We start from the raw sequence: 24840 nt of genomic DNA on the forward strand, positions 1-24840 counted from the left end.
ATAAAAGGAAAATTTTCCAAATCTACCAGCAATGCTATTTGAAAGATTTAAATGTTATTTTTATTTTTTTTAAGATTTAGTTTAAAGATAGATGTTCTACTTAAATGGAAATATTTTTATACTGAAAGACTGGAATGATTAGTCAGGGAATGAGTAGAGATTATTTGGCTATTGCAGTCTGGCAAGCCCATCTTGATTTGGTCATGTAAACAAACAATACATCTAGCAGGGAAGGAGAGAACCTGCCCAAATCTTGGCCTGATTTATATATTACTATCAAAAGAGAGACTTGGCTGTGGAAATTAATCAAGTTTCTTTTCCCCAAGGATCAAAGAGGTTACTCAGAGGATGCAAGGGGAATGTAGGGATTCAGCTGTGTCACATTTTCTCTCTAATTGAGCTGTCTAGGGAGCCTCCCACGTTTTGCAGAAATGGAAACATCCAGTTTCATTTTATCTTTCTCAGACTGCAGCAGCCAAGGTCATGCTACGTTTACTTTCGGTGTTTGTCCCTTTAATTCTCCTACGGTTTCACAAATCCTTCTCATGTATTTTTAAATTTTAGCATATAATCACATTTTTTTTAAAAGGCACCATCTGGTCCCTGACACGGTTTAAAATAACAACCCAGCCAGCACACAACCAGCAGCAAGACTCTACACCTTTCACAACCAGCATGAGAGTTCCCCCACCTATTTTTCTCCACAGACACTGTCACCATCAGATTCCTCCTTCCAGGTCTTGCAGAAATTAGGGTCTTGCACCTCTTGCTTTCTATCTTTTTCATCTCAAACGTAGTCATTTTACGGAAACAAAATAGATGCACCAGAGGAGCTTACAGCTAGGATTTTGGAAGATCTGCTGTAAACAGCTCAGTCAGAGAATTTGGAGTTGGAGCTCACATTTGGTGAGCTGCCGCATTCTGCAGGTGTTTTATTTTAAGCAGGACATTAACATGCTATGCTATCATTTCAGGTTATGCTGGGCAGGAAGGTTTTCTTGATTTTGATTTTTATGAGTCACTCATAGCACTAGTCTATTTTACCTTCTTGCTGCATGCAACAGCATTGTCTGTCATGATGCTTTCCCAGTAGCCACAAATCAAAGCATGCCACTAAGCAGTGTGATTGTGTGACTGTCACCCTCAGCACGGCTGAGGCTCGACCTGGCGTTTCTTTTCTAGCTGTTGGAGGACATGAGGTTATCGATGCCAAGGCAGCAGAGACAGTAAATACAAATACATCCTTTCCTATTTGCAGCCAGCAATTTTGAATGGACCAAAACCACTGCTGGAGACAAAAGCAGGCTAATGTGATGAATGGGAAAGGACTGCGCAGGGCTCTGGGAGTTCTGTATAGGTTATCCGTCTGGTGGGATATTCACTCTTTTTTTTTGTTTTCCTATTAACTAAAGGCCAAGCTGAACAATTATTTCCCTACAAGCTGCTCTGCTCCTGGATCGTGCTCCTGTCCCCGCTGCTCTCCCTTGGTGCTGGCAGCATGGGTGGTTAATATTAGCTGCACAGCTGATTGTCCTGGTTGGTGCCCTGCAACAGGTGCAGGACGGCAGCCGCACTGGAATCCCGCCCGGACCGATGCCGGCGCTGGCACCAGCCTACCCATTATATCAGGAAGGGCCACGTCCCGTCGCCACGATGCCCCGACACCCTGGGCTGGTCCCAGCTGTCTGTGGGACGTGGAGCAGGGTGATAAGTGCCCAGGGAGGCTGCTGTGGAGAGAAGCAAACCGTGACTCCTCTGGAGTGGGAAGGCGGGAGGCTCCTGGATGGGACTACTGCTGTGTGGATGCGGTAAGGAGGAGTTCTCGGCAGAGCCCCAGGCTCGTGTTTTTTTGTCATTGTTCTTAGAGGAGGGAAACACACATAAACAAATACTGAAAATCAAGTATCGGCACTGTGAAATGAGCAGACACAGGCTGCATTTGCTCATCATGTTGGCTGTAGTTTCTTTACAGTACAGTATTTGGGGGTTGCACTAGTTTCAATAGGCATTTTAATTTTAGAATGCTCCTGTGAAAAGTTACTTTCAATTCCAGTGGTGATTAGATGGTGATGATATATTTTAATAATAAACATGTGAGAGATATAGAAACAGAAATCAAATATGCTGGCTGCACTTGTGGGGAGGGGAAGAAGTGCTGTTGTTCTGCTCTAAAATTATCTGATCTGGCTGCTCTGGGGTGATATCTAAGGTCTCCCATTTCGTTTTCTATTTTTCTTTTTTTTTTCTTTCTCCCCTTTTTTTCTTTTATTTTCTTAAACCATACTAGCATTTTTTGGTAAGAACAACAAAATGTCTAGGTGGGATTTGCATAGTATAAATGTTGGAGAGGGGAAGAGGGAATCGAAAGACCTGTAATGTTTCACAGGATCACTTCTAGTGTCCTGTTGTCTTTATGTGACCCCTCTCCACTGACTGTGTGAAGAAAGGCAGGGCTGTCAGGCAGATCAGAAGGAGATCTGTGTGCTGCAGTGTGAACTCTGCTGAACAGTGTGTATGTCTACAGTGCCATGACTGTTTGCATGCTCACGGATGGAGAGAGGCAGGTTTGCTTAGGGAGTTGAGCAGGCTCTGTCTGCAATGTGGCACCCTCTGTGTGCTGGAAAACAGATACCGCTGCTGCTTCTAAATTAAGGAAAAAAGCAAAAATAAAAAAGAGGTTCATCTCTAAATTCAGCAATTTCTGCTCTGAATTGGTCCACAACCAAGGGCAGTGGGTCAGCCTGAACTAGTGCTCCTGGAGAGTTAAAGATTGATGCAAGAGACTGAAATCAGTGCAATCTCTCCCTTGATTATGTTAGGCTTTGGATGAGCACAATCCTTACTATTTCTATTTCTATCTACGTATAGGTGTGAAACAATTTTTTGGGGAGTTGTGGAATAAATAAGCTCTATCTGGGCCAAATAAATATAACAGGGGACTGACAAGAAAGATCCAACTACATAAGTGCCAGGTGTTTCTAAGCGTAGTCTAGGTTTAAGTTCCTTCCAAGAGACTTTTTTGATTGAGGCCATTAAAATTTGGACATAGTCTCGACATGAAAGAAAGAAAATGCCTTTTCTCAGTGCTACTTGTGGCTATTGCATGTGGGATTGTGCCTCAAAGCATGGCTCTTTGCTGCAGGAACCTTTATGTCTTGGGGGATTGTGAGATCCTTCCTGGGCTAGTGCCTCTGCCTGAGGACATGGTGATACTGTAACACTATTACTGTCCCGCTGCTCCTGACCTCTCCACAGCCAGCACTGTGCTGGGGGCTTGACGTAGTTGTTTGGCAATGAGGACACTATGTAAACTATGATAATCCCTTACATCTCACAGTGCCTTGACTCATGCTTTCAGCCAAACTTTTCTCCAGCTCCCTCTCTGTTTTCCACCATCCACCCACACTGCCTTCTATTCCTCTTATTTTGATACATGAAGCAGAATTTGCTGTACCTCAAACTAGTGCTTCAGCCATGCCTGAGCAAGAGCTCCTGCACAGGGATGGGCCAGCTGGTGTTTTGCTGGAGGGAGATGTGCCAAGGCAGAGGGAAGATACATGGCTATATTCCCTTGAAAATCATTTATTTCTGACTTTGAAAGGGTCTCTCTAAGGAGCTCACAGAGAATCCATTTGTAAATTTGATGCCAGTTTTTAAATGCAAAATGAAAGTGGATTTCACTGCCACTAGAATTGGTAGCTCCAAGTCCCTCAGGAGAGGTGCAGCAGTCTGTGTCCCTGGAGAGTCAGATGTGTCACCTTGCAAAAGATCTTGTATCCAGGTAGGAAAGCACAAATGAACATGTGGATCTCCAGCAGTGCTGGGGACAGGAGAGCACATTATTGAAAATTTATTTATTTATTAAACTGTTATGTTAAAATGCTCAGAGTTACAAAAGTTTGAGAAGAATAAAATGTTTATCCCACTTGTACACAAATCGGTGATCTTGAATAGAAGTTAGAGGGCATATCCAAATAAGTTTTAAAATTAACCTTTCATAACCAAGCAGGTCATGCAATCATCACTCAATCCACACATTTTTTAATTTATTTTTTAAATTAAAATTATGTATAATTTTCATAGGAAAATGACATTATGGGTTTATGGGCTCCTGTATTACATTAGGTAGTACATAATACTCCTAAGTTACCCTCCCATCATTCTAATAATTTCTTGGACATTTAGTTTGTAATTTTACTACAACATATAACAAGAAAATCCAGTTACATTTCTAAGTAATATGGAACTTCTGTTACTGTAAACACATTACCTGGTCAGAATTATTTTAATTTGCTGTTAAAGAAATAGAAGAATATACTCTAATGATGTATACATCTACATAGCAAGGAATACAATCCCTTTTATTTTTTAAAAAATAACAAACATCTGCCTTTTCCTATGCCCTAGGAGTATATACACTTGTATGCCATTAAGACTATTATTTCTGTAACATACATAAACCTTGGCTAACTACTCATAAAATTGACCCTTTTATGATCCTGACAGCACTGCTGGTGAAGTTGATGATGGCCAAGCATTCAGTCAAGGTATCTCTTGGTCATAAATTAACAATCTTGCACTTCCGTGAATTTGTAAAGGAACAGTTCTTTCTTCTTCTGGCACAGAAAATGTGATGATGGCCTGTTCGCTCCTCACCAAGGTCTAGGGACAAAGAGCAAGGGAGAAAGGCTGTTTGGCAGAGAGACCAGGAAGAGAAGACCAGGACAGATTTTCCACCAGATGCTCTCCAGAGCAAAGGCAATATCTAGACAGATTTGTCTACAGCTATAGTTGTGTATTTTTTAGAAATTCTCACCTCCTAAAAATCAAAAGAGGGAATCGAAGTTACTGAAAACATAGAAAAAGAATGCATGAACAATCTTACTGGGTGCTGAAGAGGTACATCAGTGGAACTACATGACCCACCCTTCAGGCAGCTCTGAGGAGGACACACCCACGTGGAGCTGAGTCTGTTGCTGTTGAGGTGCCTCCTGTTCTTGCCTCGCTTGTTATTGACAAACTTCACTGGCAAACTAGGGTAATGTTAACATGTTCTCACTATACATGATTACATTTAGACGTCTTTGTCTTGAATCTAGATCTGTTTCAGATCTATCTAATTACAGTTTTCCCTTGTAGCTTTTCTGTCAAGTTCAGACGCTTCTCCTCTGCTGTGATGGCAACTTCACCTTTGCTTGCACTCTTACCTCTTGCCTTCAGCAATTAAGAAAGTCTAGGTAAAAATCAGTGTATCCCAGTCTTCAGGCTAAAAACATTCATATGCGCGAAGGCTGGGAGGCAGGATAATTATTCAAAAGGAAGAAGGAAATCTTCATCCATTTCTCCTTCGAGGAAGAAGGGGGTGAGGTGTTGATAAAGCAGGTGGGTTGGATTCTCCTGTATTAGGACAATATACTAGGAAAGGCTCATAAAGACAGTGCCTCACTGAACTCTCAGCAACACATTGACTGCTCCAGGCAGGTCAAGTTGTAATGGAAGAATGACGAAATGGAAAACAGCAGCAACCCAGGCTCCTGGAACTCACAATGGTGAATCCCTGCGCAGTGCAAAGGCCCAGAGCAGGAGCAGGGTAGGTGACTACTAATGATGGATGATGTTGAGACCTCAGAGAGAAATGATATAATAAATGGTTGGTCTGACACAGTAGGAAATGTTTGCGTAGTGAAGTGACGGGTAATAAATAAGATTGTGTTGCTATAGATCCTCCAGGCAGTGCTGGAGCAAAAATACTTTCTGATTTTCTTTCTCTAAGGAAGAAAGGTGGAGAGACAAGGACTCTCTTTGGTAATAGCCAGGCATGAAAACTATGTTTGCTGCATACAGTCAGTGTAATCTAAGGCTTGATACAGATCCAAGTCAAGTACTGCTGCAGCTGTAGGTTCTCAGTTGTCATAGCTAAGGTTACAAAACAACTTCTCTTGCAGTTTGTCTAACGTCACTGTCTGGAGCAGAGGTCCCACTGCTAAATCAATTGGTTAAAACGTTGTCTTTTCTTGCACTTGTTATCAGGGCTGCCATGATGATTGGAACAATCAGTTTGCCCCAGGATTGACTAATTATATGTGATACATGGTAATATACAGAGGGATACAGACTCGGCTTCTCCCCTGAAATTTCCAAGTGTTCATGTTTATCATTTACTATAGGTATTTTTCAGGAGGGGAGGGTTGTTGGGGGTTTTTCGGTGGTTTGTTCATTTGGGTTTATGTTTTTTTGTTGTTTTGTGTGTCTTTTTTTGTTTGTTTGTTTGTTTTGTTGTTGATGATGTTTGAGGTTTTTTTATTGTTTGTTTGTTTGTTTTACATGAATTTTCCTCTCTTGCTTATTTTTATTTTAATTGAATACCAGAAACAGACCTCTGTTGCTGCTGCTGCAATCATTAACTAGGTAAGCTCACCATGCTAGTTTTTGATAGGTAGATAAATGCCTGGATATAGCATTAAAAATTAATAACTCCTTTGATTAAGAAACCTATTAATTGCTTTAGAAGTCTAGAAGGGATTACTCAAGAAGCAGGTTAGCATCTCTTGTTAAAAAAAAAAAAGGGGGACTATGCTGGCTATATTTTTAACATTTTGAGCTAGTTTTGTAAGTCTTACCTGTAACCAGTCTTGCCCCTCCAACCAGTGAAACAAAGTCCCCTCCTTTTTATTTTTCTTATAAACACCTAAGGAATGTATAAGAAATTTCATACTGAATTTTTTTTTCAATATGTATCTGAGGGTTAGTGAGCAACAAGGGAATGAGAGTACTGAAATGATCTCTTCCTAGCTGCAATGTTTAAGGTCCTGTACAATGCATTTCAGAATATTTTCTGTGGGCAATTTTTGGTGGCTTTCTCCCCCTTGAGAATCCTCCTTCATGTAAATACCAGGTATCCTGCTGTCCATATTTAAAGGGCAACTATCTTGAAGGAAAAATAACCCCTCCCAAAATTTCCCATTTACACAATTGAGCTCTAGTTTCCAAAGATTACCCTGATGAAACTGTGAGTTTTTGAGGGCCACTGGTAATTAGGATGGGGGATATTAGTGAATAAAGAAAGATCAGAAGAGCACCCCTTCCAGATGGGGTGCTGGTGTCTACAGTGGGACTGCTAGGACTGTTCAAGTGAGTGAGTAGTTATAAAATCAGCACGTAAGTAAATGACATAGTATGTGTGCTTTTTCACACATTTGTAACTTTAGAACCTTTGTCATTTCAATGTCCTCTTGTGCACCTAATTGCATATCTCCCATTTTTTTTCATCCATCTTAAGGGTTTCTGGGACTTATAACTTGGAAGGGAGGGAGGACTATTTTGGAATAGACAAATAGTGACCTATGATTTGACTTACAATATTAGGCAATGGCCCAGCAGTTGCTATATAGACCTACCGAGTACTAGTGTTTAGAAAGTGAAGTCTGCAAAACAAAACAAAGCTTTTTTTCCTGAACATACCCCTTAACTATGGTAACTCAATGTGACTGGATAGATTCTTGCTCTTTCCTGTGCTTGGCAGTACACTAAGCCAAACTAACTGGATTTTAGGATTACTTGCTGTTCAGTACAGCATTGGCACTACAGGATTATAGCACAGGACTTACCAGCCACTGGAGTATACAATATTAAATCCTGAAATATAGTTTCCATAGTATTGCATTACATTCTTTCCTCATCAACCCAATGTTCCCTAAACCCTGTGTTTTCAATGAACAAATAATTGTTCTACTACAGATAACTCTAATAGAGTTAAACCTATTTGGTAAGAAAGACTGCATAGTTTTACATAGGAGAAAAATAGGGGTGGAGGAAATATGTGTGTGGGGAGTTGATAATTATCTACACCACAGGTTGGTTCCAACATCATATTTATCTTAATTATAAGAATATGTTCGAGAGATAAAGTTTCCCTAGAAGATAGCTAACTAATAGCAGTGGTTTTATCTGGTTTGCTACTGCTAGTTTTATTTGTAGATTTTATATGCTTTACAGAGTGATTGTCAATATGGTTATCCCCACTTTACAGATGAGGGATCCAATTTCTTGAAGACTAGAAAAAAAGTTGGAGGGCAGCACCAGGTCTGCTGCCATCCATACTATGTCCTCTTGGACTTTCCAAAGAACATTTTACTGCCATCCATAACACTGCTCCCCATTGCAGGCTCCAAACAGCACACACATATTTGGGGGTTGGATTTCAGCCCCATTGCTCTCCTTTTGCTCACAGTGCAGTAATGAACTGAAACAAAACATTATTCCGAGGGCTGTGTGGACTTTGCTAATGCCAATGAATAAGTAAAGCTTATTTGTCATGACAAGGTGATACTTGTATATTAAGCCAGATCTTAGGCTGTTAAACAAGAAAATCTTTCCTAATTCTCATTTCACATAGGAAGCAAAATTACCAAGAAAGGAAAAAAAAAATCAATATTTTCAAACTGGGAATGTATGTTTATCAGCTTTCCGAGAGAGACTGAAGGCAAAATACAAAGCCTCACATAGCAATTAAGTTTGAGGAATTTTGCCTTGATATTAGAATCCTTTTGCCTTTTCACACTTGCAGATATTGGGAATATAAAAGCAGTGTCAAGCCAGTAAGGTGCAGAAGGGCAGGGAGCTGAACTGGTTATTACTGTTGCAAATGTTTGTCAAGCCCTCAACAACACCCTGAATTCAAAGCCCCATTGGTTGTGAGAGAAGACAACATGTGGAGGGGCAAGAGCTGTCGCTTTGATTGGCATTGGTTGTTTGTGATTGGTAGTGTTGGCAGGAGACAATGTCAAGAGTTTAAGGCCCTCCTCTTGCCGAGATGAGTCAACAGACATGAACACCATCTCTGGCTTCAACGTGACCCAGGCAAATACAATCAGAGTCCCAATGTCCTTTGGTAAACCAGACCGTCAAAGGATGGGAAGCATAGCTGAAATGACTTTTTAGAGAAGGCCTTATCTGAATAAGCTTATACTAGAAGTTTGTCAGGAAAGCTCAGGAGTCCTCTGTGGAGGTTTGAGCTGTGTTTGGTTACAGGAGAGGGTAGGTCTTGGTGTGGACTCTCCTTCTCCTTTGCTAGCCTGGGATATAAAGAAGGGCCCTGAGAAATTGCAGTATTTCAACCATGTGCTGTTAGAGCCTGAAGTGAAATCACAGGATCATATAGCATATTTGGATTATCAATACTTCTATTACTATTTTTACTTTTGTAGCAGTATTTATATTGGGAGTCCATATGCCTGACAAACTGCAGAAGAGATTGGTATACCTGTTTTACAGAATGGGGAAACAGCTTCCTTAGGCAGGCTGATCACCAAGGCAGTTTTGGTCTGACTTCTCCTCATAAAACCTTTTTCTGCATTGCAAGGAGGCTTCAGCGAACATCACAGCTGAGATGAGGATGGTTTTGGGTAGCAGATTATGGGACAAAATCTTCCAGCCAGAGCTTTCATGAACAGCATTAGTCAGAGTAGACATCTTCATGTTTGGGCCTTGGAAAGGGGGATAAATCAGTCTTAAATGAGCAATTTTATTGATAAATACCTCAGTCTGTGATGTGCGAAAGGATCTGGTGCTTTTCAATGAGTGTAAACTGATCTGTGCCATAGTAGCTAGATGATTCACCACAGGAAATATCAGAAAACTGAAAATGCCTCATGACAAATGGTCAAATGCAGCTCAGGGCTGATTCTATTGATATCCCGAGTATTCGTCTCCAGATCATTAACTATGGTCAGAGGTGTCTCTGCACTGCTCAGACTCAGAGCCACCAGCTCCACAGCTCATCCCAATTTTTCAGTCTGTTATTCAGAGTGAGGAGATGGGAGACTACCTATTCATCTAGCTTGGGACCCTGGGGAACAGCAGGGACCAAATCCTCCTCTCCCTTCTACAGCGCCTTGCCTTCAGGCACTGAGAAGTTTAGGAGGGACTTCCTGAACAGTGTGGCATCCCAACAATCCTGTTTGTTAGCCATGACCCTCATGAATTTGTCTAGTCCCCATGTAGGCTTATTTTATACTTTATGGCCTCTGCAGCATCCTGTGGCAGTGAGTCACAACTTAATTACACCTTGTGTGAATAGGTTCAATGCTGCACTGGAACCAGCAATTAGTACTTGCAGTGGTGATGCAACGAGACATTTTCTGTGTGAAATGTACTTTTCATCAGAGCTACCCCATGAGAGGAGCTGCCTGTTGAAGCTCGCAGGAAATAACAGTTTCAGGGGGAGAAGGGGCCACTGCCAGCCATCGTGTTGATGGTGAGCCAGAGGAGATAGTTAGGTACTGTCAGCGTGGTGTCGCACACCTCTTGCTACCAGCCATCGGAACAATTAAAAAACCCACATTGCTCGCTGAACTCCAACTGCTTATTTGGTTCACTGTGGCCATGGAAACACCTGACCTATTTACACCTTCAGCAGAGTGACTGGTGGTTGGTGGAAGCGAGGTGGGAAAAGCGGAATGCTTTGAATTTGGACACTGGAGACTTTTAATTAAGATGGTGTGTGTGAATGACTGCCTGTGTGCTCTCAAGGGAGAGTTGGAGGAACATGGCTCCAGCAGGCCAGGGGTTCCTGCACTAGTGCAGCTGCGCCATCGGGTGCTCCTTGAACAAATATGATTTGCCCAGAGCCTCTGCTTTGCATACATAAAATAACACTTTCTTACCCACCATTTCCAAAGGTCTTGTGGGAATTCATTCTCCTGTCACTGTGACAGCAAACTACTTCACAGTCTCCCTGCAGCATTCATCCCTGAAAAGTTCCCTGTAGTTGGGAATCAGCTTGTTCTACCCAGGAAGGAACAGAGAGGAGACTCGTTCTGCACAAGGCTTGCCTGTGCACCTTACAACACTCATCTGCTCCTTGCCTATTTCTCAGTACAGCTGGAAAGGTGGGAAAGAGCAACATAAAGTCATTTGGAGGCATCAAATGGAGCAGGAGATTTCACTTAATTGCAGCTGGGGCATTTACTTAGGCTGCAGATTTCCGTGACGGGATAATGCCATGTAAGTTATCAGACCAGGGGCACAGAACATATCAAGCTGAGCTTCCAGATTGTGCTCTTCTGAGGGCACGTATTAATATAAATGGGCACATTAGATTCTAGATAGCAGTTACCTGAAATTGACCCTAAAAGGAGATCTGCTGGAGAGGGGAAAATATTAAACTCTAGGTGTAAAGAAGACTTTTGCAGATACAACATAATCACAGTGCGCATTAAGAATGAAAGGAACTTCAAGACTTTAAAGATCTGTTGGGAAATCTTGAGGAAGAAAGGACATTTGCATTTGATATTAGCGAGAGAGAGTCTTTAATATCCCCAAAGCATCTGATTAATAACCATGGCATCAGACCTCAGGAATGCAAATTTGGTAGCTCTTTAAGATGAAAGCCCCCCCTCCACATGCTTTTTTTTTTTAAAAAATTTTTTTTCATTGCACATTTCAAAACCATTCATGTTCTGGCAGGTAACAGTTTTTTATCCTGAAAGTAAGGGTTGACCGAGGAACAAACTGTGCAAATTCTGTTCTCAAACACCAAAATTAGAGAGAAAATACCATCTGTCTCCTCTCCAGCCTACTCTTCCTGGTTCCAATAATACCTCCTAGTGGAGAAACAGTCACGAAGCTACCAACACAGTGTACAGCAATGCACCATAATGCAATAGTTTGTCTTTGTGCGGGGACTGCTGCTTCTCCCCAGAAGAGGTAGGTGAAAGCCCTGTTCCCAGCTGGATGGGGAGGATGTTCACACTGCCTTGTGCTGCTGGGCCCCTGCCTGGGCTTGGTGGGACTCCTCTTCCACCGCAAAGGCTTTCAGGTGGTATTCCTGAGAGTTTTCTCCTCAACCTGCTACAGCAATCAAATTGATGGAGCTTTGACAGCAGCTGTGACTCATTTCAGGAAGAAATCCACTTGAGTGCTTGTTATCACTTCAGCATCATTTACATTTTTTCCTGTCAGGGTGAGTATTTTGTCGTGACAGGGCACAGACTGTTTCCTTTGCCTTGGGAAGACCATACAAACAGACTTCCTACCTGGAAGCTAGTGCCAGAAGCTCTGCAGCTGGCTGTCTCTTGTTTCTGATATCTTTCTTTTCCTCCCTCCTTCTTGTCCTTAATGGCTGTCTGGCTTTTGTAGACTAGTTACACAACACCATTTTTTCCCTCTTCCAGCATCACTGAGCAAATTTCAAGGCTGTGGAGGAGAGAGAGGAGAGCCTGATGCACTGAGCCACCTTTGCCCATCCACTTGTGACTGGGATATAATAGGTACAGTTGATTTGAGACTGCCAAGAGTTTGCTGCCAAATTGAATTTTTCATAAACTGATTACTGCAAAGTGCTCTTGGCAAAGGAAAGTTAACACCTTTGTACCAAGCTCAGCTCAGCTCAGCATAGCTCATAAGAGGGATACTGTAATAATAATTATCTTCTGGATCCTTGGTGAGGATTTTGGATTTTCTGTGAAACTGTTTCCATCCCCATTCCCTCACCCATGAGTAAATCCACATAAGGCTTTTTGCATAGCTGTTATTGATGCAGACATAGGAGGACTTCTCTGCTGGTGTAAAGCAGCCAACCTCCACTGATTGCAGTTCTCTGAGTTACTTTAGCACCGAGGGGGTAATAGTATGATTCAGACATGGTTGATAAAGTTATGGTAATCTACCCTTAATAACTTAATCTTAACATTTTTCTCTAAAGAGAGCTATGTAGCCAGGGAAAGGGGCTAGCTGAACCACTCAAACAATTTATCTGACAATGTCCGCCTTGTGTTTTCTGCTTGCAAAATACTCTTCCAGAAAGTTTTTGGTTCATAAGGTGTTTATTCTTCATTTTTTGTCAGTGAGTTACAAAATAGGGAGGTAAATTTGGTTCCTCAAGTTGCAATGCTGTACTTGTTGCTTGATGACTGTCACCCTACAAGGAGAGGGAAACCACTTCCAAGGAAGGAGGATAACCTCCCACCTGCAGGTGAGAGTACCTTTGCTTATTCAGAGACGTGCTAAGTGGGCAGAGTTCCCCCGAATTTATTTAACTTCCATAAGCATTCAGGAAAAGAAAAACAAAAAACAGATTGTGGTTGAATCAAAGCTGCTATTTGAAATTAGCTCAAAAAATACACACCAAGAGCATTATTTTGGACAGACTGCATCCCTTTAGTTTAGCTATGGGAGGCTGTGCTCACTCAGTCACTGTGGAGGACCTGGTTTGCAGTGGTGTCTTGATGTGAACTCCAGTCATATAGTCCAGTGTGCGGGCAGGGATCCCACAGTGTGAACATATCTGCTTGGCATACCTGGCATAACAGATGCTGGGTGTACGTGATGCTCTAAAATAATAATAAAAATCATAATTTCAAATCTCCACCCCTCAGATCACCTTTCTAGCAGGTGCTCCTAGCTTAAAATAAATAATGCCTTAACAATAACAACAGGAAGAGAGCATGTTCTTATTTATTATTCTCTTTGCTTTGCTTTTCCTTCATATTTAACGTGGCAGCACTTCACACATGCTACTGACATAGATGCAACAGAAAGCCCTTACTACTCCAAAGAGAAGACATTTATGGAAGTGCCAAGGAGCAGACAACAAAGGCACTTGGTGCCACTGGATCCATCACCAACAAGCGCTTGTGTGGAATAATCTGTACAGTATACTGGACACACGCAGACCATGTGGTTACAATTTAGGATGAAGCCATCTGTTTAGAAAATCTGAATGGTTTTGATCTGCACAAAACAAAGAAAAAGAAGTAGGAGTAGTGGGGTTTTGATTCTCTTTGGCGGTGCAAAGAAGCAAGCTGTTTTGAAGTGTTCGAGCAGATCCTCTTCTGCTTGGAAGAGGGGTGGCTGTGCTGGTTCATGAAGCGGGCAGGGGAACTGAGGTCACATTTACAAGAATTACAGACTCTCAGATTACAAAAGTTTAGAGTTAATTAAGGTAATGTTGATGTTTATAACTCAATTTTTTTCCACTAAAATTTTTTACAAATATTGCATCACTTGAATAATTTTGTGGAACAAAAATCTACAAAAGCTAGGGGGGTGGGGAATGGGGAAACCTGCGTGAGGTCAAGACAGGGATTCTTGTTTTCATTTTACTCCAGGAAACTTTTTTTTCCGCTCCCCACTAGCATCTATTTTGAAATGAAAAGTCATTTTGATTTGAAAAGTGAACCTTTGCAATTAAAAGTGAATTTCATTCAGGCATTTTAAAGTGTGCTGAATGTTCACTGAAAATTACCTAAACCAATGCCAAAACCTCTCAAAAAATGCTTCATCGAGTGCCTTGATCCAGTGTGTGCCAGCTCTTCTCAGCAGAGACATTATCTATAGCAGTAGGAGTTCTGGTGTTAAAACAGAAAGGGCATATCACGAAAAACTGCCATTTCAGCCAGATAATTCGTAAATATTAAGGAAAATTGTTTGACATGATAAATGATATTGAAAATCACTATGTAGTAGGAGAAAAAAATGTCAGCTGTGAATGTGCTATAGTTAAGTGGCCAAAGAGTTTGATGATAAAAAAGTCATGTATTTCTTGTTTTAGTGATTAAAAACTATGTTTCATTCTGGTTCTAACATTTCAGACGTTGAATAGTGTGCCAGTAAGGAAGAGTTTTAAACAAAAAAGAAAGCCAAAATAATTTTTTTCCTGCTTTTTCTTTTTTAATCTGTTATGGAGGTGAGGGAAAGACAAGCTGCAGTTGGAAAGTTCCACAGTTTCATTAAAAAATAAAATTAAAAATTTTTCCTTTCTTCAAAAAATGTACTCCTAAAGAGCAGTATATGAAGCAGACCCACAATAATCAAGCCTTCTCTTGCTTCTTTGCAAAACCACTTGTATCTGCCATGTAGCTTTAGCGAGATGTGTCTGTCCATCTGCCTCTGTTTCTTTTGCTGAGTGCTGAGCCAGAAAGATTATGGTACATTTTGCTTTTTGTCACACCTCTTTGCTAACCCTTGCATGATTATATATATACTAATTGCATTTTGATTCAGCCTCCAGAAGCAGGGTGGCTTTTAAGACACCAATGTCAGGATCTGCCCTGCCTGGCACCCACACCATGTAGTTCTTGCACTGAAGGAGAGGATAATGTCAAAGACTAAGATGCTCTTTCTCTTCATCCCCAAACCTCCTTGCAATGAGTGCATTGCCAGAGCAGAGGACACCTGGTTTGTGAGAGGGAGTGCAACTGCAGTGATCTCTGTAACCTGTTATTTATCCTCATTGCTTTGTCTCAGCCTTATTCCTGTCCCCCCACTATCTGCTGCAGGAATGGGGACACAGTGCCTGTCTGGAGTCACCCAAGCACGGATCAGGTGAAGCAGGTACCATGACCTTTAGGGTTTTCCCACTCTGCCCCCCCTAGGTCTAGAAGAGAAGGCTGAGAGTGATTTGTTTCTTTAGATTCATTCCAGTAGTTTCACCTTTGTTAACACAGATACCAGATTGGGCGGGAAGGGGGGGGTGAGGAGAAGTTTCACATTTATTTCAGAGAAAAAAGCTGAAGTGTTGTTTTGATTCTGAACTGGGAGCTAAAACACTTGACTTTCTCAAGGCACAGAATTCTAAAAATTCACTTAACGTCCTATTTTACTGGCTTTTCAGATCTGAATTTATTTTCTGTATTTTCCTCTGGTGTGTCAATAGCACACAGTGCCCGTGTTCATCTTTCATTTGGTCTTTTTTGCAATAGCTGAAATACTTATTTTAATTGATTCTTTTTTTAAAGCTTAAGAGCAGCTGCTACTCAGTGTTGACTAACACATCTTAACATTGCTTGTAGATTTCTTTGTCAAACTCTAGCTGAAAGTGTTTTTCACTTTTTGCTCGATCTTTTTTATAGATATCTATTTAGATACCACACATGTGAGTGAATTTTACAAAAAATGAAGCAAACTCTCTATTTTAATTTGCATGACATTGTTCTGTTAGACCATATAATCCAGCATCAAACATTTATTTAGACACATGCCTTGCCTAGTTTCATTCAACTTGGAGGCATCAGGCAGAACCCTTGGCAATTTGTTTCCAGTGGAGAGATATTAATGTTTCTGTGTGATAAAGTGTTGTTTTCTTCAGTTTCATCTGTGGCATTGAGACCGTAAAGGCAACAAATGTTGATAAACAAGGCATTTGGAGAGCCAAACAGCCAATCCACACCACTGAAAGCAGAGTGACATGAATTAGAGGCAAAAGTCATCTTTTGATCCATTAATATATACTTTGTGTGCACATATAGGTTGCTGTACAGTGCAGTCTCATTTACTTGCTGGCTATATGACAGATGTGGTGCCCTTGTCATCTCTGACCTGTGCTTATGGAAAATGAGCTTTTAAAGCCATGATCTTGTTATATACTGCCCAGTTTACTTCCAGAGAATATTGCATATATGTATGGTATCATCATCTGGTAAACAAATTGTATTTGCAGTTTGGTCAGCATCATTAGTTAATTAGGTCCTGGCTGTTTAGGCACCTGGAACAAGCAGTGGGAATTTAAATTCTTCTGATAAAAGGATTTATTTATAATGAGTCTCACCCCATAATGAGTTCCAGCCGGGGGAGACTGACCATTAGCAGATGACTCACCACATTACCATAAAGATCAGAGTCACACATTCAATTTTATAAGGCTTACATACACTCGGATAGAGCACAGATTCTAAAAACCAAATCTTTTGGCTCCAGTGTTTCAGTCGTGTTAAATTTGATACAGTCCTCCTATGCCTGAGAGTAAACAGGCAGGATACAGCAGACTATTTATTTTATTTCGTTTTTTTATTGCTCTTCCTCTCTATAGTTTCAAGAGGAAAAGAAGCTGAGTTTTTTAATATTGTGAGAATGCTCAGCCCTTTTCAGCTGGGAGATGTCAGAGGCAGCTGCAGACCTAAATGAAAGGAGCTCATCTCTGAAAATTTGCTATGCTGTAATAAATGCAGGGTTCTGCTGGTGAGCTGCTGATGGCCCTTTAATGTCTTTAGCAGCACTCCAAGGCATTGCGGTTCCTCCCGCTCCCTTCCCCCCCCCCCCACCCCCCCCCCCGCCCACCCAAGCTCAGGATTTCATCGCGTGAAGGCAAGAGTTCAGAACAGCAAAGAATATAGTAACAAAAGCTACTGAAGATTTATAGCAATCTCCATCATTTGACCTGACTCGAGAGGGCATGAGTGAGAACATGCATGGTGAGAGTCCCAGCTGAAGGAATGCTGGCTACAGTAAAAAAGGAGTATCAGGTGACCCAATGGTGATAAAACACATTTCCCAAAGGCAAGTAATGCTCTAGTAACCCCTAACCCTGCAAGTCAGTCCATGCCTGCATGTGAGACCAAGCAACAGCCACTGAAGTCAGAAGTGGTATCTGGAGGAAAGGACATCAGTGGTGAGAAGACTGCCCACATGCCCATGGTCAGCAGGAGTAAAGCAGTCTCTACCTGATGGAAAAAGTTATCCTGGTAAAAAGCTCATTTTGTTTTATGAGTTTAGAGCCCTAACGTGAGCTTAGCCAGCACTCAGCTGGCAGGTGTAGTGCTATAAAGAAAAGAATCAGCAATAATCATTATAATGAAACTTCAGTTTTTCCATAGCTTGAAATATTGCAGTAAAATACCACCAAAAAGCAAGTTGCTCTGACTGACATGATAAGTATTAACACTGGGAAATCATTTTCTGTCTAAAATTTCCCTCACATATTTTATTTCAGATGATGCTTTTACATCAGTTTGATTTTTTTTTCAGACATAAATAGTCCCTTATATAAGACTTTAACTGTCCCTATTCTTCTAAAGTTGCACATTTGTTCTTCTTCTATTGTAGGAAACCTGTTTGTAGCTAGGATATGCCAAGAAAATAAAATGGTCCTTTTGCTGCTTTTTCCCAGCATGCTACCCAGCTGTCCCAAAATCTCGTTGCTCTTTAATACTGAAGACTTCAAGGCAGAGGGAGATAAATAGAAAGAGACCAAAAGTACCTTTTTATGGGGCAGTTTGCTATTTGGCACGAGCCTCAGTCTGAATCAGTGTTTAATTGTATTTGCTGATCATAGTTCTGGACATGCTATTTTAAACTAGGTATTATCTATTAAAAAAAACCAAACAGGATTAAATAGAGGGAAATTCATTAAGTTAAATGCAAATGGAGACTTTGGAGTGCCAGTTTACCAAATATATGTAAAATCCAGATGTAATTCATCCCTGATGTTGCAGCCAGGATGAATTTATTCCAAGATCTATACAGAAACTCTTAATTCCCTGGTTTGACAAAGACCAGCGATCAGCCAGGTTATATTAGATGTGCCAAGCATTAAGGCTGTGGTTACTTTTTGCCTAAAGTTCCCTCAGTGACCTCATTATTGTCAAGTGCTTTCTATGGTATTGCACGCATGAGCACCCAACATTCAGCCTAAAATCCCATAGCCATTAGCTAAGGGTGACAAGTTGGGAGGGGGCGGAATTGTTTCTATTTGTTTCCGGTTTTATTTGTACTCCCTTATCCTGTTATCTTGCAATGTGAATTTCCCCTACTCACCATCTTGTGAGAATGGGGTATATGTCTGTAGACTGGAAAGTAAGCTATTGAGAAAAAATACTTCTGCGATGTCTTTCTCTATATAGTTTATTTAAGGAGTAATGCAGCGTTACTTAACCTGGATGGAAAGCTACCTGCGAACCTCAGTGGAGTGCAGAAGAGGCAGGTGTGGAGGCTGATGTTCCCACCTCCGCGCTGCCTGGAGAGCAGGCATAACTCTCTCAAAAGTTTGGCAGGCGAAGTGCAGCTCCCAGCAGCCTGAAGTTTCTTACTGGAATGGTTCGTCCCGTCCTCCGTCGGGGGTCCCATGCAGGTGTATCACACTTGATCCAGCTCTCTGCGGCTAAACCTGCGGTTTCCAGGTGCAGGCAACAAACTTCAGGTTTGGCTCCTCATGCTCCACCTTTCCCAGAGCAGCCTACAGAAGCTGTGGCAACACTGTCAAAAAATAATATCAGTTAAGGGAAAAAAAAAATAAAACAGCTCTCCCTTTTTATAGCTCATTTTCTTTTAGAATTAATGATTTTTGTGAAAAAAATGTAGAAAATTCTCACACCACACCACAGCCCCCAAACCAACTCTGATAACCACTCAGAACATGGCACGGAGTTTGGCACGGTTGTGGAGAGGAAGGGGGGGCAGAACATCAAACTCCATGTTGTGTGCATGTGTTTACCAGGACAGCTTTCCCCTGTGAGAAGGATTCCCGGGTTTGTTTTTTTATTTTCAAACTTAGACTTCAAAGGAAGTATGAGAAATACGGTAGATCACGTATAAAATACCGAGGCGGAGTGTCACTGGTTTAGGTCTTTCATCCTTAAATTGTGAAGAACGTTGTGAGTTTCATAAAACCTGGAGGATGCATCTGTGTTCCTCCGGCAGTGCAATAATAAAATCAGTGAAGGCTGATGCTCCTGCTCTGCTACATCTCTCACAATAAACATTTGAAAGGCAGTACGGCTCTACAGTAAATGAGGCTGTCAAAGAAGGCCACTTTCAACAGATCATACTAAATTATGGCATGTGAAAAGTACTGCAGATTAGCGGCTCTTAGTTCATTCAGCGCTTAATGGCCGGTCTTGAATGGCAGACAAGAGGAGGAAAGCTGGTGGTATTCAGCGATGTATTAGCTATGTAAATACAGGGGCGATGTCTTGAACCCAATTCTGCTGCTGTCTGACCCGAACCTTTCAAATGCAAGGGAGCTTCAGCGCGTCTCCGAAGAGGTTGGCAGCAAGTACTGGAGCAGACTCCTGGTGGCTGTGGCACTTTGTGGTACTCACTGCACTCCCTCTCTGTGGAGGCATGTTGAGCGTTTTCCTTTTCTCTGGTCTCATTGAAACCATTCAGAATACATACGAAAATGTATATCGTTCTTTGTGTATCAGCGCTACAAGCAGCATCAACGTCTCTTCACTTTTGGTGACTACCAGTAATCCATCCTTGCCTGCCCCGCCTGCCTTTACCCCCTCCCCACTCCGCCACCATCTCTCCTCGCAGCCTTGGTCAAATCAGCTCCCTCTGTCTGCAGCATGGCTGCTCCCAACGCTTGTTTCCATTTTTTATCTGGATCAGATGGATGAAAAGCTCAATAGGAAGGAATTACTAGTATTTGTAGAGTGAATTATTAGTATTTATAGTGCCTCTGGCAAACTCTGCCTTTTTAAAGGAAGTGCCAATAATTAGTTATGGTGTTTTAATTAAAGAGAGCAATCTATAATTAACAAAGGGATGCTGTATTTTATATCTGACTTTTATTATTTTTATTAATCATCAGTATTTAACAAATGTTATATCTTCAGTTTCTTGTAATACTCTTTTGCATATTTTTCCCCCTTCAAGATGGAAAAATTGAGTGAAATATTTTTATCATGTTTTAGGACACAATCAGCCTGACAGGGAGACTCTGTTTATGTCATATTGGAACTTGTATCGGTGTTATGCAAGTTACTTCAGATGCTCTTCAGAGAATGTAAATTTAAGTTTTCGTGCTTTGAGGTTCAATGTTTTGCTTCCTCTATGGTGTAAGTCACCTGCTGAACTTAAAGCATATAGGTTATATAGAAAATTAGTTTACTATCCAATTTCTTCTCCTCACATTAGTGGTCATTTCTATTAACTGAGTGTTTAGGCATCATCGTGCTATATTTAGATAAAAATAATTTGTGTAATTGCCTGTAGAAAAAAATATTTTTAGTTGTTCCTTTTATTTCTAAAATTTAGTTTTGTGGTGAACTCAGATATTCAGCCAACTGTATATCCCAAGTGGCCAGTTTGAATGTGAAATATATTTTGTTCTAGCAAATGGTTGTTCTTCCTGCGGTTTTATCTTAGTCTGGATAGCTGAAATTGGTATTAAAACCTAGTAAAGACCCAGGGATGATATCTGAGCAACCTCAAATAATTTGTATTTTCCTATATATTGCTTTGGAGATGTATGCATTCAGGTGTGTCTAGGTCAGAATGACCATTTCCTACAAAATGTGTACAAATTCATCTGATTGTGCGTTCTTTAGAGACACCAAGAAGCACAGGCTTGAGGATCATCTGCTCCTTGCATAGGTTGCTTTGCCACACAAGCCGGCAGAAAAATTCCCGAACAGCTTCTCACTACTGGCATTAGCAGTTAACACCTTTCCTGTATATGACAGGCCATGTGAAAGAAGTGTACAGCCACCTAAGCTCTCTGTGAAAAGCAGAGTAAAATGGTTCAGAGCTGTCAGTACTACAAGATATATATTCGTTCCTTGCTCTTAAGTCCTGCACACACCATGCAACCTCTAAGCTGATAGCCCCCAGATCTTAATTTCCAGGCTAAGTCCCTTGAGACTTTTGCAGTCCTCACAGCTTTGGTGCCAGAGCCATTTTCCAAAGTGTAGCCTGATCGAGAGATTGTAACTGCAGATTTAGTCTGAATGTTAATGCATTTGGAATTGAGGTAGGAGGGGAGGGGGAGGAAGATATTTTCTTTCCAAACAGAGATGCCTCTAGCCAGGTGAAATTGGTGTGATCCCACCAGGCTCCTGCTTAAAAGGCTCCTGCTGGGCCTGGCAGAAACAGTGACCCGACTTCTGCCTTGGAGAGAGAGGCACACGTACATGCACTGTGTATTTATCCAAGCTTTGCAGTGGGGGCAAAAAGCCTTTAGCTTTTTTCCTCCTGTCTCTCCGCCCTCTTCTGCCTTTCCTCCCTCCCACAACTCTACATCTAGTTGTAATTGCTATTGTTTGTTTTGAAATCATTTGGGAAACTTAAAAAAAAAAAGAAAGGTTAGCATATTGCTATTTTGTATCAGCCTTTATTTCCTTATTTCTATGTAAAGATATATTTTCAAAGAGTAGCCAGGATTTAGGATGTCCAAACCGACTATAAGTTAAACCTTCTTAGATGTCCTAGACACCTGCCCTCCTACCTGCCCTCCTACCTAGTGATTCAAAATAAGAGAGACTTTCCCTGAGGGGGGTGCTTACCTGTGCTTAGTTAGAGATTTAACTATAACCTTAAACTCTTTCCCAAACAGGAGTCATCAAGTGAATCACAGCCTTGTGAAAATCCCTGGCAGGGAAACGTTAGTTCTGAGGCTTCCAGATGGTTAACCATGCCCTTGTTTTCAACTCTGCTGAATAGTGCATGAAAAGACTCACAAGCTAGAAATACTAGGGCTTATATTTATTTTTTTATTTTTATTTTGGTTGCATTCCCATGCACACAGATTCATGATCCTCTTGAAAGAAAAGTTAGTGAATGTTGGCATTTACTAAAAAGGAAATGTTTTCTTCTGTCAATGTGTGCATGAGATAATGCAGTTTTCTAGGGTATTGGAGAGAACGTCCTGAAGGTCCCTCTTACTTATTGTTGCTGAAAGAAAGAACTGAAAGGTAGAGGGAAGAGAGCAAAAGACAGAATTAAGAAGCTAATAACTGAAGCTAAAGATCACTGCCCAGGATCTGTCTCTTTCTGCGTTTGAATGATTTTTCTATGTAGACAGCTTTGCATGGCACTATTTTTAGAATCTCTTTAATAATTGAGCTGTAGTGATTGTGCTCAGCAGTTAGAACAGGCAGGGAAAATAGCTTCTCAAAGAAAGTGTGCACCAGGGTAATAATTTAAATCAAACCACATTAGAGTGTGCTCCCCGTTCTCCCCTCCCCCGGAGAGGTGAAATGCTGCAGAACACTGAGCACAGGGGGGAAGTGAGGATTGGTCAAGTTTACAGCATGTAATAAAATCCATCAAGAGAGTTTATGTTTTAGAGGTGGAGCACAGGAAGAGGTGATCTGGTCAGCTTTTAATGAATTGTTGTGACTAGGTGGTTTACGAGGGTAGCGCCTCAAGTTCCCACCATCAGCAGTGAATTAGGAGAGAGCAGCTTGCCTCTAACTTGCAAGGAGAGAATTCTCACAGAGGAAAAGCATTTGTCAAACCACACTGAAACAGGCACAAAGCAGTAGTCCAGTGAAATGCAGGAAGCTCCAGTGGCACTGTCACTGTTTGATATGTTTGGGTCTTTCCTGGCTGCACAACCAAGTCCCTGGCAGTCACTGGCACAGAGCAGGGTGCCCACTCTGCTCCTATCAGCTGCCTTACACAGGCAGGTTTGCCCATTCCGACTGAAATGTATTGTCCTTAACATCTCTTCTTACAAGGAGCAAACTTGGAGCTCTCACAGGAAAATGACTGAGGTGTGGACAGTAAATCCAAGATTAATGAATCACTGTCTAACACCTCTTGAGAAAGCAGAGACAACAGCTTCTATGGCAATTTGTAGATTAATATCACAGTCTCTGATTTTTTTTTCTTTGTGAACTCTATCCATCCTAATACTGTTATTTAAAACAAAATTTTGTAATGTTTTTGTTTTTCATTATATTGTGATAATGTTTTTATTAATGATACATGCAGGTTACGTCCTCTTTAAGAATCTCAGGCATTAACTTTGCACGTCCATGTTGGTTGCCTTGTCTTAGATTAAAATGTTTCATTACTATACAGACAGAAAACATTTTAAAACAGAAAAAGCTTTGAGACAAAAAAGGATTTTAAGTATTATGATTAGCACTAAGTAGTGACTGGCTTTGAAGATATAAAAATAGAAAAAATTCTGTTGTCATCTCAGAGTGTAATACTACAACACGCCAATAATTAGAATCCATTTCTGAATAAACCCATGGGAACTTGTCACGAATTCAGAATTTCAAAAAGGAAATTACAAGCTTCCAGCTTCTATTCTCTAGAATTTTCTTTTAACACAGAAAATCTTTCTCTTAAGAAAGCTGAAATTAAGACATTGAGAATTTCTTAACAACAGAAGAGTCTTAATGTTGACCTGGTCTGCTCAGATGTCTGAAAACTGTGTTTAAGTTTGAAAATGCACAATGATCCACTGGGAGTGGGAGTAAGGCCTTTACAGATTATAACTGTAAAGAAGCTGAATTTGTCTCTTAGGAAGTTTGATTGTCCCATCAGCACATGAAAGATTCCCCTCAGCATTTCTTATTCAAAGCTTTTACAAATACTGGTTTATTATTTAATATTTCTACACAGATTCTTCTCTTGTGTCACCTTCTTCTCTCACTTCTGTAATAGTTTGTATAGAATAATAATATTGACAGTGTGGTATGAGAGATATCCCTATGATAAGCTAGTGTCAAAGTTATTGGCTTCTCTTCAAGTTTTGACAACTTGACTGTCAGGATAAAAAGACACTTTTCAAAAGCAATTATAATAGCCTAAGTCATAAAGACCCACAAAAAATATTAGAAATATCATATAGGTCAGACCAGGCCTTCTCTCCTGGTCTGACCTAATTTGGAAAAGATTCCCTTTGAAGTTCAAGAAGGGTATTACAATTAATTTACTTCTATGTGACTTTGTTAGTTGGGCTTTTATTTCCTTTTTTGAAAAAATATTGTGCTTTTTTCACTTTGCTTGTAGTAAGACTGGTTTTTAAAGATATTTACTGGCAACTAAATTTAAGCTCAAATTGGACTTGCTCATGACTTGTATACCGACCTGGTTCCCAGAATACTTAGTTTAATCAGGGAGCTGTCAAGCAAAACAAAAAGTAAGGAAGTTTATGTCTCAGAATAAGTTGCTTTTTGGTAAAGACATCCAAATTGTTAGCACTGAAGTGTGTATTGCCTGTCTACAGGCAAATTTTTTTTTAAATTAAAATAAGAATATCACATCATAAATAATAAAGAAATCCTAGCAGGCTTGTGGAAGGAACTGTGTCAAAAACTGGTAGTTTGAAGACCAGGCTGAGACTGTGGTCATTGGATCCAACTAGTGCAGGCTTGCCTGGCTATC

At 40.9% G+C, this 24840-nt stretch overlaps 1 protein-coding gene across 6 annotated transcripts in view; it reads left to right on the plus strand.

Moving 5' to 3' along the window:
• Positions 1-1676: 1676 nt before the first annotated feature.
• The window catches only part of ARPP21 (cAMP regulated phosphoprotein 21), a 196569-nt gene continuing 173405 nt past the window's right edge, over positions 1677-24840 (plus strand). For all 6 annotated transcript variants that reach the window (XM_032703240.1, XM_032703338.1, XM_032703346.1 and 3 more), the window contains exon 1: positions 1677-1808. The gene's annotated coding sequence lies outside the window, so the exon portion shown is untranslated. The remainder of the gene's footprint in view (positions 1809-24840) is intronic.

The sequence above is a fragment of the Chiroxiphia lanceolata genome, chromosome 1 (genome assembly GCF_009829145.1).
Source record: "Chiroxiphia lanceolata isolate bChiLan1 chromosome 1, bChiLan1.pri, whole genome shotgun sequence".
Lineage (NCBI taxonomy): Eukaryota > Metazoa > Chordata > Aves > Passeriformes > Pipridae > Chiroxiphia > Chiroxiphia lanceolata.